The following is a 13,459-nucleotide window of genomic DNA, read 5'->3' as shown; positions in this document are numbered from 1 at the left end:
CCTTCCTTCCTTCCTTCCTTCCTTCCTTCCTTCCTTCCTTCCTTCCTCCCTCCCTCCCTCCCTCCTTCTCTTTTTCTTTCTTTCTTTCTTTCTTTCTTTCTTTCTTTCTTTCTTTCTTTCTTTCTTTCTTTCTTTCTTTCTTTCTTTCTTTCTCACCAGTGACTAAACAGGTTTTTCCTTTGAAAGTTTTCTGCCAGGTAACAGTCACATTTAACTTGTTCATCCTGGTCGCTGTTCTTTTGTAGTGAGTTCTCGCTTAAAATATGTTACACATGATTCATAGCAGTTCATAAAATCATATGTAATACAAAATGAAATCAAATGAAAAGTCAGGAAAGGAGGAAATTGAATTAGAAACAAAATGGCTGGAGAAAAGAAAACATCTAGGCAAGAATGAGGCTAATTTATAGAAAAAGCCAGGCACTCAGGAAAATCCTCTGCATTTGTTAGAAGTTGACCACAGGTTTGGCTCTCAGCTTCTCAACAGTCAAGAGAAAGAGAAAAACATGATTCTTGGCATTTAAAAGACATAATTATAAGGTAACCAGTGTCTCAGGAAAAATATAAGTATTCTTGGTATTAAGATCAGGAAGATCTATTTTCCACTGTGGCATATAATATTAATGAGAGCAGCCAGTTTCAGTTTTGATAAGGATCTTACTAAATGTTAGGTACTGTGCTGAATGCTTCAACAGAATAACTATTGCTAGTACCTTTTATTTTTCTTTTTACAAACAGAGAAACTAAATTAAGAGATTTAAGTAAGTAGGTCACTGAAATAAATGTAATTAGTGAGGCCGGATTTGGGATTTCTAAGAGTTCTGCTAACTCCAAAGCTAGCCTTCTCCCACATGGCTTCTGTTGGATTCATCCCCAAACATCCTGAATATTCAATAGAAACTCTCATTAACCAATGTAATACAATCTCCACTGCTTCCTCCCAGCCTATCACTTTGTCTTCTTTATAGCGTCGAGATTTTTCATACTCCATCATTTTCATTATATTGCTTGCCTGTTTCCCCAAAACCATTCAGGGAACATGACTCCACAGAGTGTGTTTATCTTGTTTGCTATTGTATCTCTAGAATGCATTTTACAGTCTACAATGTTCAAGGCATTCAGTATTATTTTCAAGGAGCATGGTTTAGGTCTCCATTCAAAGCTTTGCAATCCTGTTGTAGATAGAACTAATTTTTCTCCAGTCCCCATGACTCACCAGAAATCTGTCATCTCCTTTTACTTATCTGTTCTCATCATTTGGGTAGCTACAGATTTTATTTTATTTTGATTATACTTAAGACATAGATGGCAATGTTCCTTGCCACACAAGAAGATTTTTTTAATTCATTTTCCTGTAAATAATGAGTGCTATTTTTTGCAAACTTAATTCCAAGGCTTTGCCTAGCTCATTCTGTTTAGATTGTGCTAGGCACAGTCTAGTACTCAGTTTTCTTTTCTTTTTTTAAATAGAGCATCTCTAAAAAGAGAAAGAGATCAAGCAAATGGTTTAAAACAGGAGAAAAAAAAACATCTTGAACTTATTCTGGGAAAACACACTGATAGCCAGTTGTCATGTTCTCATGACAGAAAAGAAAAAAAAATATTGGACAGTACATCTGCTCTAGCTTGGAAATGGAGTATTAAACAGTTTGAGGACTGCTTTAACTAGAGATACCCAAACATACCCAGAACCCTAATCTAGTCTGGACCATTGTTTGGTTATCTCTCGTAATACAGTGCGGGAAAACCCAGCTATAGAGGCTTATACTGCTGTATAAGCCAGAGATCTGGAATTAACATTAGTTGGTTCTGAAATTCTTTCTTCAAAGTAGATTTCTGTAATCATGGAATTTGTCCACAAACATTTGACCCACCCCTTCCTTCTTTCTGTCTTTGAAATTATTCTTTAGTGTTTCACTGAAGCAAAAACAATATGAGATTCCCACCAATTTCTTCTTTATGAAAACACTGTCCTAAGTGACAAAAATAAGACATATTTTTACATTTCTGAAGTCATTCTGACCCAATGGGTAGATTCAGCAGTGAAAAATGTCAAATGTACTTGAAATTAATGTAAAAAAAAAAAAAAGAAAAGAAAATGATTTTTCTCCTTAGTCCACGGAAAACCATTAAATAAGCATTTTTAAATTTATTGTCTTTTTTATTTTTCTTCTCTCTTTCTTTTTCTTTCTTTGCCTCTGGGATTGCGAAGTGTGTGGCCATGTACATTTTTTCCTCAGACCCCCTGGGCCACTGCTGCCATATTGAGTCTGCCTTTGCATTCGACTGCTTGGTTTGGTGTTTGGTTTACACAGACAATTCCATCACCTGAACTCTGTGGCTTCTGCTGGGTCACCTGATCTCTGACCCAACACCTTTCTTTATGAACTCTAAAGACCTAACTTGAAATCCAATTTTACCTGGTAGAAAGTAAAGAGAATCTGTCTAGAAGCTTTCTCTGTTAATGTCTTCATTGGTCTGCAAATCCTGGCAGCTGTTTCCTTTAGGACCACTGCCTCTAGTATTGCTGGTTTCCAGACTCCCTGAACTGCAAATACATTGAATACATGAGGTGACACTTAGAAACCATGCCTTAAATCCCTTCTGTGACTTCTGTCCTTTCATCATCTAGGTTCTTAGAGTCCCTGGAGCACCAATAACACCTCAAGACAAAACAGCACCCGGAAATTTTCTTTGATTATGCTAAGCACTTTGGAGGGTCAAGAAGCCAATCTTGCTCATGTAAGAGAGCTTGCCTCTTGCTAACACTCCTATTCTTCCATAGTGACTAGGACAATGGTTGAAAAAAATACATGAGGGCCTAGCGTGGCTGTCCTCTGAGAAGCTCCACCCAGCAACAGATGGAAACAGAAGCTGAGATTCACAGCCAAACAGTAGGTGGAGAGTAGGGAATCTTGTGAAAGAATGGACGGGTTGGGGGCTAGAAGAACACGGAGGGGACAGGAGCTCCTCAAGAATACCAACAGAGCCATCTAAGCTGGGCCAGAGGGGCTTGTGGAGACTGAAGCACCAACCAAGATCCATGCCTAGCCTCAACCTAGGCCATCTACACATGTGGACCCATGGTCTCCACGTGCGTCCCCTAGATCGGGGCTGTCTCTGACATGGCTTCTATTGCATGTCTTTGGGACACTTCCCCCTGGTAGGGTTGTCTTGTCAGGACATTGTAAAGAGGAAGTATTCAATCCTTATGTGACTGAATGTGCTGGGATGGGTTAGTGTGTGTGTGTGTGGGGGGGGGGTCCCCATCTCTGAGAGGCAGAAGAGGGAGGATATGGAACAAAGGGAGGGAGAGAAGGAGGGGTGGGACCAGGAGGAGAGGAAGTGGAAGGAGAGTAGGGAACTATGATTAGGATAATTAATCGTAATAATAAAGTGAATAACTAAATTTAAAAAAAAACTTTTTTAAAAAGGAAGAAAATAAAGAAAAATACCCCTCATAATTTTCTTTTTTTTTTCTCTCATAAATTCCTGGGCCCAAGGAAGCTTAATATCTCCCATAATCTAGGAGCTCCAGATCCTTAACTTGCTGATAGCTTGAGCCTCAGTTGCGTTATCCAGGCTCTCACTGGTTTTGTAGGTGGGAGCGTAGGTTCTCTGTTTGTTGTGAGCTCACCATCTCCTGCAGACCACGCACTACCTGAGCGTTTGGATGTGTTTCCTCATAGAAGCTCTGTACCTCTCTGGGGTGGTATTTTCCCTTCCCGTTTTAAAGCAAATGAAACACAATGAGTCACAGAGAAAGCACAGGATACATGGTTAGATCCACATATCGTCACAGTAATGTTTCATGCTTTCTGAACAGAACCTTAACAATTTTGCCCTGCTTACTATGTTGGGGGCCTTAAACACTTCCTTTGCTGAGATCAGCTGGCTGATCTCAAATGCGTGAAAATGTCATAACTGAAACCATTATTTTATATACCAACTAAAAATTAATTAAAAATCTACTTAATAAGCAGTTTCATCAAAGAAAAAAGTTAAGCACCCTAGTGCTTGCACTGTATGTGGAGAAAAACTTCATAAAGAAAATACCCTTCCCTAAGATAAGCTCATCAAATATTCAGAATAAAAACGGAACAATTGTTATGGAAGGAACGCTATATTTAATTATATATATTATTTCTACTTTTTTCCCTTTGGGGGTTATTTGCCTTAGGTCAAAGACTGTGTTGTTGCCAATACATTAAATTGTACTATATGACTCTGATGACTAATCTTCTCTGTCAGTTTAACTGTGTTTAACATTGCCATTGAAATATACTTTTGACAATCAGGGTATATCTATACATATGTAACTGGAGATGGAAGGACCCTCCATGAATGTGGCTAATGTCATTCCACGGCTGGGGCTCTGGACTGAACAAAACGGATGTAGCAAACTGAGTGCTGTCATTCATCGCTCTCTACTTCCTGCCTGTGTGTGTAATCTGACCAGTTGCTATAGATTCTTTTTCCCATGAGGCTTCCCACCAGAATCAACTATCCAGTCCAACTGAGCCTAAGTTACTCCTTACTTAAATTGCTTTAGTCATGCGTTTTGTAACAGAAATGAGACAAATAGTACAATAATGGATTTTTAATCAACTGTTAGAAGTGGCAACTTAGAAAGGAACCTATGATATTAATAAAGTAAAAACTCCGGATTTTGTATATCAGATGACATACATGTGTGAAAATAATTAATACACACATAAGAATACATATATCCATCTCTGTCTGTGTGGCATTAATATTTAAACCCTTAGAAATTCTTTGTTTCTTTCTGTATGTTTTCCACTATTCTAAAATTCTATGGACATCACACATACATACACATACAAACACACACTAACACACACACACACATAAACTAACTTTTTTCATTGGAGCAATATAATGTTAATTTCTTCTCTGTTTACAAGGAAGTTCATTATACTTAGACAGCAAGATTTCCCTTTGGTGTGATAAACTAATACAGCAACTCTCCCAAGACTTCAGTCATCCCAACAATCTAAAACAAGCAGGTGTACTGCGAGGTCCAGTGTGGCAACATCGCATTGACATTGCCGAAGCTTAGCATTTAGCATTTTCAAAATTTGCTCCAGATCCTCCTTGCTGCTTTGATGGTTAGAAGTGGAGAAAAGCAACAGATGGTGACAGTGTGACTGTCAGGTTGCCAAGCTCAAGAAAGGAACTTCTACTTTGAGTTTATTCTTTAAGGGTATAGTAGTATCTGTGGAAATATGAGCACAGGGCTTTATAAAATGCAAAGATTTGGGATCAAAATGAAGGTGATTATGTAAGATCTTAAAATTGAATAGAAAGCGCTTACATTAGGTTAAAAGCAAATGTTTAAACAAATTTCTGAAGTAGATTACAAATGTTCTGTTTCTAGACCTTTTTCAAAACCCAAATCTGACACTGTTCTATTTTTCTTTATCTGTGGATCAAGTCCAGTAGCTGTGAATTCTGGAATTGAACTAAGCAGCCATCAAACACTTTTTTTTTTACATTCATCTTTTTAAAGGTTACAGATATGAAAAAAAAAGGATTTTTGTTGTTTTTGATGGGCTTAGCTATTATTCAATGTGGAGAGAAAAAATATGAAATAAGACCACATGTTGAAGGAGCCAGTGAGCTATCTCAGTGGAGAAAGCTCTTGCTGTGCCTGTCTAATTACCCAAGCTTGATCCTGAAACCCATATAAAGGTGGAAGGAGAGGATCATATCCACAAATTTGTCTCTTGACATCCAGAAGCCTTCTGTGGCATGCTTGCCCCCAGCACATGCACATACATGCATAAGAGAAATTAAAAATACCTATAATGGTCTGTGAATAAGTACTAAGATGACATTATTTCCTTGATAAAATAAACTTTTTACTTACTAGCTTTTGAATTGTTCTATTTTTATTATTGGTTTTCTTTTCATCCAGTACTCAATTTTTAATCCCCTACGATTTGCTAGTTACTTTAATAGACACTAAAGATAAAGAAGGAATGAGATAGAAAAATCACAACGATTTGGAACATATATTTTGACCACAGAATGAAGTGACATAAGCAACAGATGGCCAGAAATAGCATAATAGAAAAAGTATGCAGGGCTCACTTTGGAAGCTCTTGTCTTAAGTAGTCTTGTAGGTGTATGTGTGTATGTTTGTGTATGTATGTGAGCGTGGGGCATATATGTATGAATGTGTGGCACAGTCTAATGACATTTTCACCAGAGTGTAAGACAATTCTCTCTTATGAATTATGAGGTATGCTCTGAGTTTTTTCATACTTCTCTGTACGTAAAAATTATCCAAGAATCTATTTAAAAATTAAGTAATAAAATTATTAAGGAATCAGAAAAATAATGATACAGGAAGGACAGCGTGATTTGACTTTAAAAATCATTCATGACCTCATTGTCCATACTGCACGTTAATACTTGTCATGCAATACGCTGAGCACATTTATTGAGAGTTCACTATATACTAGACCAAGATTTTCCGGAAACGCCTCCTGGGAAAGAGAATATCCAGGACCTAGCATCAGGTTTCCGTAAGGACAGGGAGAAGGCTAGAGCCATTTGTACAGAGGGAGAGAGGAGTGTGCAGAGACAGAGATGAATACCAGAGGGCATCCAATGTCTCCCCTCCCCCACAAGCTCTAGAATATTTATATGTACAGATTTCTGGGACCCGTCCTCAGATCACAGACTTGATGGGTCAGAGCCCTGGGAGTCAAGGATCCCAGGACATATGAGGTTGAGCAAAGCAAATGCTTGAACTTTATTTCCCTGCAATGGAGATCACTCTTGGGTGTGTGTGTGTGTGTGGGTGTGTGTGTGTGTGTGTGTGTTTGTGTTTGTGTGTGAGGGCGGTACATATATGTACGAATGTATGGCACAATCTAATGATCAAAGAATGACTGCTTAGTGATTATTAGCAGGATGTTAGAACAGCATAAAGGAAAGTGAACAAAGGCTGAACTGGAAAAAGAACATAATTCTTTTATGTTTATAACAATATTCTAATATTGTCAGAGGGTTGCTGTAACAATTAGGTAATATTTACATCATTCTTTTTTCTCTTTATTGAAAACATGTTTTTTTTTCCTCAGATAATATATCCTGATTTATGTTTTCCCCTCTATACTCCCCCCAGTTCCTCCCCACATCCTCTCACATCCTGATCCACCTCCTTTCTCTCTCATTAGAAAACTAACAGGCTTCTAAGGGGTAATAGTGAAATATGGGAAGATAAAACAAAAATTAACGAACGCACTGGAATAGAACAAAGCAAACAAACATCGAAAAGAGCCCAAGAGAAGGTGAAAAATAAACCGAGACACACTCATTTGAACACTCAGGAATCCCGTAAAAACAACGCTTGGAGCCATAATGTATGGCTGTAGGGTAAAAATAGAGAAGAAAAATATAAATAAAATAAAAGTACAAGTAAAAATAGTAATAGGCAAATTTTTTAAAAGTTCTTCCATGACATTACGAGACAAGGAACCTCCAAAGATGCCCTTGAGTTCACTTTGTGTAGACACACCCTGCTGGGCAGGGGACCCCTCCTTAGGAGTGTTTGTTCCCCAGCGAGACTCCTTTGGAGAAAATGAATCTTTTTGTAAATTTTATTTATGTTTTATTAATTACAGTTTATTCGCTTTGTATCCCAGCTATAGCCTCCTCCCTCCTCCTCCCTCCCCCTCCCAATCCCACCCTCCCTCTCTCTTCTCCTCCCATGCCCCTCCCCCAGTCCATTGCTAGGGGAGATCTTCCGCCCCTTCCATCTGACCCTAGCCAGTCAGGTCTCATCAGGACAGGCTGCACTGTTATTTATTTATTTATGTATTTATGTGTTTGTTTATTTATTTATCTATTTACCTATCTATCTATCTATCTATCTATCTATCTATCTATCTATCTATCTATCTATTTATTTTTTATAAGTGTTTATCTGTGGATTGGAGCTAGCTTCGGGTTAGAGATCGGGACGTCTGTCCACTTCTCCTTCCAGCCCTTGGATCTCATCTGGGACAGACCCGTGCAGGCCCATGCTGCCTCAGTCTCTGTGAGTTCATAGAGCATCAATCCTGTTGACTCGGAGGGTCTTGTTTCCTTGGCGGTCTGCATCCCCTCTGGCACTTAACACAGGGCTAAGAAAAAACTCGAATGTTTTTGGACTTATAAAATTGCTGCTACTGGTTACTGTCCCGGTGACTCTTTTTTTTTTTTTTTTTTTTTTTTTTTGTCAAGCAACTATCTATCCAATTGTGCCAACATCGTGTGGGTAGCAGCCCATACCTGCGCTGCATTTCTTGTCATTATTTCATTTCTTATAGGAACTCAGTTATCTTTGTGATTTCTTCTTTTACATTCATGCATTTGCATCTGTGTATTTTAAATCATTATTTATCCAACTTCCTTCCATTTTAACTTTTAAAATTAAGATTTTTTTCTCTTATATTATAGTATCTTTTTATCACCTTAACATTGTAGATGTTGTATTCATTCAATCTTTTGAGTTTTGGCTCTTTTTTAAAAATAATTTATGCAACTCATTTTGATCATATTTACTTTCATCCCAGCTCCTCCCAGATTTACCCCCACCTCCCTTCCCACCCAGCTCCATGCCCTGTTCCCACCTCTTACATACACACACACACACACACACACACACACACACACACACACACACACCAATTTTTGTTGCTCAAATGCTCGTACACCACAACCTTAAAGAAAATTGACCCCTGACTCTTCTTTTTGCAGCACCTATCAAACACCAATAGCTTCTCAGCTAGGGGTGAGACTCTGTGCCACCCAGGCCTTCCATTCTGGGATTTTGGTCTGGTTTGAGTTTGTGCAGGTCTTGGGTGCATCCCTTCTGTGAGTTCATATACACAAGCTCCCTGTTGTGCTCAAAAATCAGTTTCCTTGCAGTCATGGTCATTAAAAAGCTTCCAAAGGCCTGCATTTTGCCTACCATTAGCTCAGGAACAAGCCCAGATCCTCCCTCCCTGTCCCCCAAGCCATGTTGATTTCAACTCGAAGTTCATTTGGCATCAAGAAGTATATAAGTCACAGGAAGTTTCACAAATTTGAAACTTGGATGGGACATGATAGATTTCACTAAAGCATAGCTCTTTTCATTTGCAAGTAGCCTTCACTTTAGAACATATTCTCAGCATCTTTTTTCTACATCAAAGTGAATTTGTTTTTTTTTCTGAAGAATTATTGGGGAGGTTTCAGGTGGCTTTCATCCATTCTGTATAGAAATGCTTCCTGGAGCTAAAGTTCTGTGTCTCTGCTTTTAATGTTTCTTGAAGGATATACCATGTTTTCATAAACAGCCTGCACTTAAGACTCAGGGAACATTGAGGAGGAAGGGGCAGAAAGACTGTAAGAGCCAGAGGATCAGGGAATCTACATTGAGATTTCATCTTCTAAGGATGTCAGAAGCTATACCCAAACGTCTCACCAACATGACTGCCTGAACATGAGCTGAACAAGGACAATTGGAATGCTAACATGAATGTGAATGGAGGCATCGACCCTACAGAGAGAACTACAAAAGAATGATGAGACGGGGAGAAACAGTCTTCCTAGGGAAAGAGCACATCAGTTGGTTACCCAGGGCCAAATGGTCATCACTTTAAAAACGTGTGAAGGCAAATAACACCATACAGACTGAGCAGGTGTAGTCATGCATTAGAAACACACACACACACACACACACACACACACACACACACACGACACAATTTAATTAATAAAAATTAAGATCATGAATTTGAAACAGAGCAGGCAGGGGTATGTGGAAGGATTTAAGAAGGAAAAAATAAGGGGAAATGGTGTAAATATATTATAATATCAAAGATAAACGAAATAAAAAAACAGAAATCAGTATTATCTGTGTTATCATATATTGAAATGTTTGTGGTATAATTCCACCTTTGCTGGTTTGATAGTGTTCAAATTTTATTACAGGTAGCATCTCCTCCCACATGTGGCTTAGAGGCTTTTGGGGAAAGCTCTTGGAGTAGAATCTATCTGTGGGTTAAGTCAATGTTATGAGTCCAGTCTCATCATCAGGTGTCAAATTCTTTAAGGACATAGGCCCAGGGTATTTAGTTATGAAATGAGCCTCACCAGCTAGTCAGAACAAGCTGAGGTAAAGCTCAAACTACAGGGTTCAGATGTCACTGAAAGTCCATTATCCAAAGTCCCCAATAGCCTTATGAGTTAAATTTCTTTAAAAAAAAAAAAGTATTTACAGGAATGGCTATAATATTTGCCGGAATGGCTATACAGAACAGAAAGGCACAGAAAGAAATCATGGGCAACTTTCTTGATTAATTTAAATGCAAAAATTTTCAACCAAATACTTGCAAACCAAATTCAGGAACACATCAAAAGGGTCACTTACCATGATCACAGTTGAGATATGTTAGTTAGTAATTGTTATAAATGACATAAATGGACTAGAGGACAGAATCTCTTGGTCATCTCAGTAGAAACAAAAGGCTTTTACAGAAGAAAATGCCTCTTCCATGTTGAAATATATACAGAAATATGGAATACAAGGAACGTATTTCTGCACACACACACACAAAAAAAAGGTTTCAAATGGCGTACTGACAGCCAACAGAATATTAAATGAGAGAATCTCCTCATTAGTCAATGAAGAAACTCTGAACTCTTCAAAGGACTGAGAATAAGTGTCTGATACACATCAACCTGTTCTCCTCCACCAAGGCTCAGAGAACATGGAGAGAAGTACTGAGAAACTTTGTTTTCTGGATTTGACGCGGCCGTCATGAACCCACAGCTGAACCCACACATGAACCCACAGCTGCCGACGTCAATTGCACAAGACTACACTATACCCGGCCAGTTAAAAATTCAAACCTCGTGGTGGTGAGTGGCAGCACCTGAGGCCTCTTCCTAGAGCTATTGGTAGTTGCTGGCTTCTGGGGGATGGAAAGTCACTTTTCTTTGGGGAATGGACACTGGTAAGTTGCCCATGCCCTATTGAATGTCCTCAGAGCTAGATGTACATAGACATCCCTAGTTGGACTCGGTGGGATAAATATAAAAAAATGAAAATGGAAAATAAGACAATAAGTTATCAGAAAGATATTTAGGAGTAGGCACCCAGAGTAGAATTGGAGGCAAAGTATGGGGTAGACACTATCAAGAGACAGTGTATATATACATATATATGTATGCATGTATATATACATATATGCGAAACTTCCAAAGAATAATTAAAATATACTTTTTTTTAAAAAAAACATACTTTTTTAAAAAGAAGAAAGCCCACCTGAGTGCTGGTCTGAGTAAGGTATAACCAAGAAAGAAACTATAGCATTCTGGGAATCTCATAGAGAGCATTTTGGCTTCCAGAGATTTACCAGTCTTGTGTGTTTATAGAAAAACTGCCAAAATGTCCTCCCTACTTTTCCCTTCCTTTGCATCTGCAACTTTTTCTTTCTTTACATCATATATACTCTGTGAAGTAGACTATAATCTCCTTACCTACAACTCTTTTCACTGACCCCATGACAGCCACCCTCTCTATGTTCCAAAGATTTACTTGCTCTCAATTTTCTCAGGCTTTTAGCCAGGTTAAACCATTCTTCATTCAGTAATATATGCCAAGCTGTAAGAGCCTAGAACTAATTCCATCCTTCCTGGGGCCCCTTCTTGCTGGTATACAACCTAGTGTCCTGACAAGCATCCCAGAAACCCAGTGATGAGAGCCATGGACTTCCTAGTGCACATTTGACTACTTTCTATGTCTTTCCTCAGGACCGACTTGGGTCCATTAATTTCCTCTCTAAATTATTTTTGCACAGACAATAGCGCTTCATTGAGTTTCTGGAACATAATTAGCATTCCGTGGGATAAACACATTCTTTGTGCTATTCTTCCCATAGAACAAACAAACTATAGATTTTTTTTTTCAATTATAGAAAGGAGAAATAGAAAAGAATCATTTGTGGACAAATCTCTTAAGGAATTCTTTGTGATACTAATTAAAAATCAGGAAGAAGAGGACATGCCCATTTTTCTTAAACTTCTCAGCTTAAACCTCATTGCTAATAACTGTGGGCATAATGTTGTTGTTGACTGTGTAAAGATTCAGATGCTGATTTCTGTGCCCCCATATATGGTTGCAGTCCTTGTTCTGAGGATTTCCTGTCTAAACTCTGTTCTCCAATTATCCCCTGATATGTAAATAAAGCACATTAATGGCAATCATTGAGCAGGGGAGGGAGTAGGGATGGACTTCCTACCAGCCTGGGGAGGAGGAGGCAAGAGAAAGAGAAGAGGAGGAGGAAGTGGGATTCAGTCAAGGTCAAAGGTCCCGGAGATATCAACAAAGAGCAGCTGAAGCAGAGAAAGCCATAAAATGCAAGTATCACGTGGATTTTGGCAAAAGGGAGTCAGATTAGAGAGTTAACAATACAGTAATAACTGCTGGTACTGTGCCATAAAACATATTAAATAATAACATAGTCCAGCCTCAACTATTTGAGTGCTAGCTGAGTTAAGAGAGAAACTGCACACATATTTTTAAAACAGTACTAACAAATAATATCAGAAATAAGAGCATGAACTAAATATTAGAGGACAAAAGAATTTTCCTCATCTGACTGGGAACTCTAAGTTATGTGTAGATTCTTAAAGCTTTAGTATAGCTTTTAAACTTTTCAATAAAAAAACAAAACATTTCAATCGTTTACTCACTTCAAGGGACTGCTACTTATTAATACTGCTCGTTTCATTTTTATAAAACCACACAATAACTCATCTGTATCACTGAAATACTCTATAAGCAAAAAAGACCAGGTAAGTATTTGCATACATCGTATCTGTGTCAGTTTAGGTGTGTTTTAAACATAAACACACACACATATAAATCTTATGCTAACAATACTCTAGCTATTCCATCAAGATCATTATATTGCTGGTGAGTGTTTTCTGCATTGTCCATGATCTACTCTTAAATTGCTTTTCTGAAAATAATGTCCCTCAGACCCGGTGATTTTTATATGTATGTCACACTTCATTTTTGAAGTAGCTGAGCAGTATTCATTAATATGAAAAAATAACGCCATCCCTCCAGTTTTCCTAGGAAATTACCATGTGCATACATAATGTAAGTAGTTTTTATACAAGCAGTTCTGGCAATCAGAGCTGTCAGAGGCTGCAGGGGTTTCAGCTACATGTTAGACAGAACATAAACAGCAAAAGTACTTTTTTACCTCCGTGCCAGCATCATTCAAAGGACAAAGCTGAGCTTCTTAATAAATCCCTAAACCATAAATAGCCTAAAACTGACCTGCCTTAATTCTTAATTTGTGCCTTTTATCATCTATAATATCAGATTAGCTAGATAACATTAAAGTTGTCTAGCCTCTTGGACTGTACATCATAATAATGTAAGCAT

The 13,459-nt window shown here is 38.2% G+C and overlaps 1 protein-coding gene across 3 annotated transcripts in view; it reads right to left on the bottom strand.

Moving 5' to 3' along the window:
• Window positions 1-13,459, bottom strand: part of Ptprr (protein tyrosine phosphatase receptor type R) — a 263,312-nt gene that overhangs the window by 212,649 nt on the left and 37,204 nt on the right. The window lies entirely within an intron of this gene.

This window comes from Psammomys obesus, unplaced genomic scaffold (assembly GCF_907164565.1).
Source record: "Psammomys obesus unplaced genomic scaffold, mPsaObe1.curated_primary_1811, whole genome shotgun sequence".
In the NCBI taxonomy this organism is placed as follows: Eukaryota; Metazoa; Chordata; class Mammalia; order Rodentia; family Muridae; genus Psammomys; species Psammomys obesus.
Note: the sequence above shows the minus strand (reverse complement) of the source record. Positions and strands in the feature narration are given on the sequence as shown.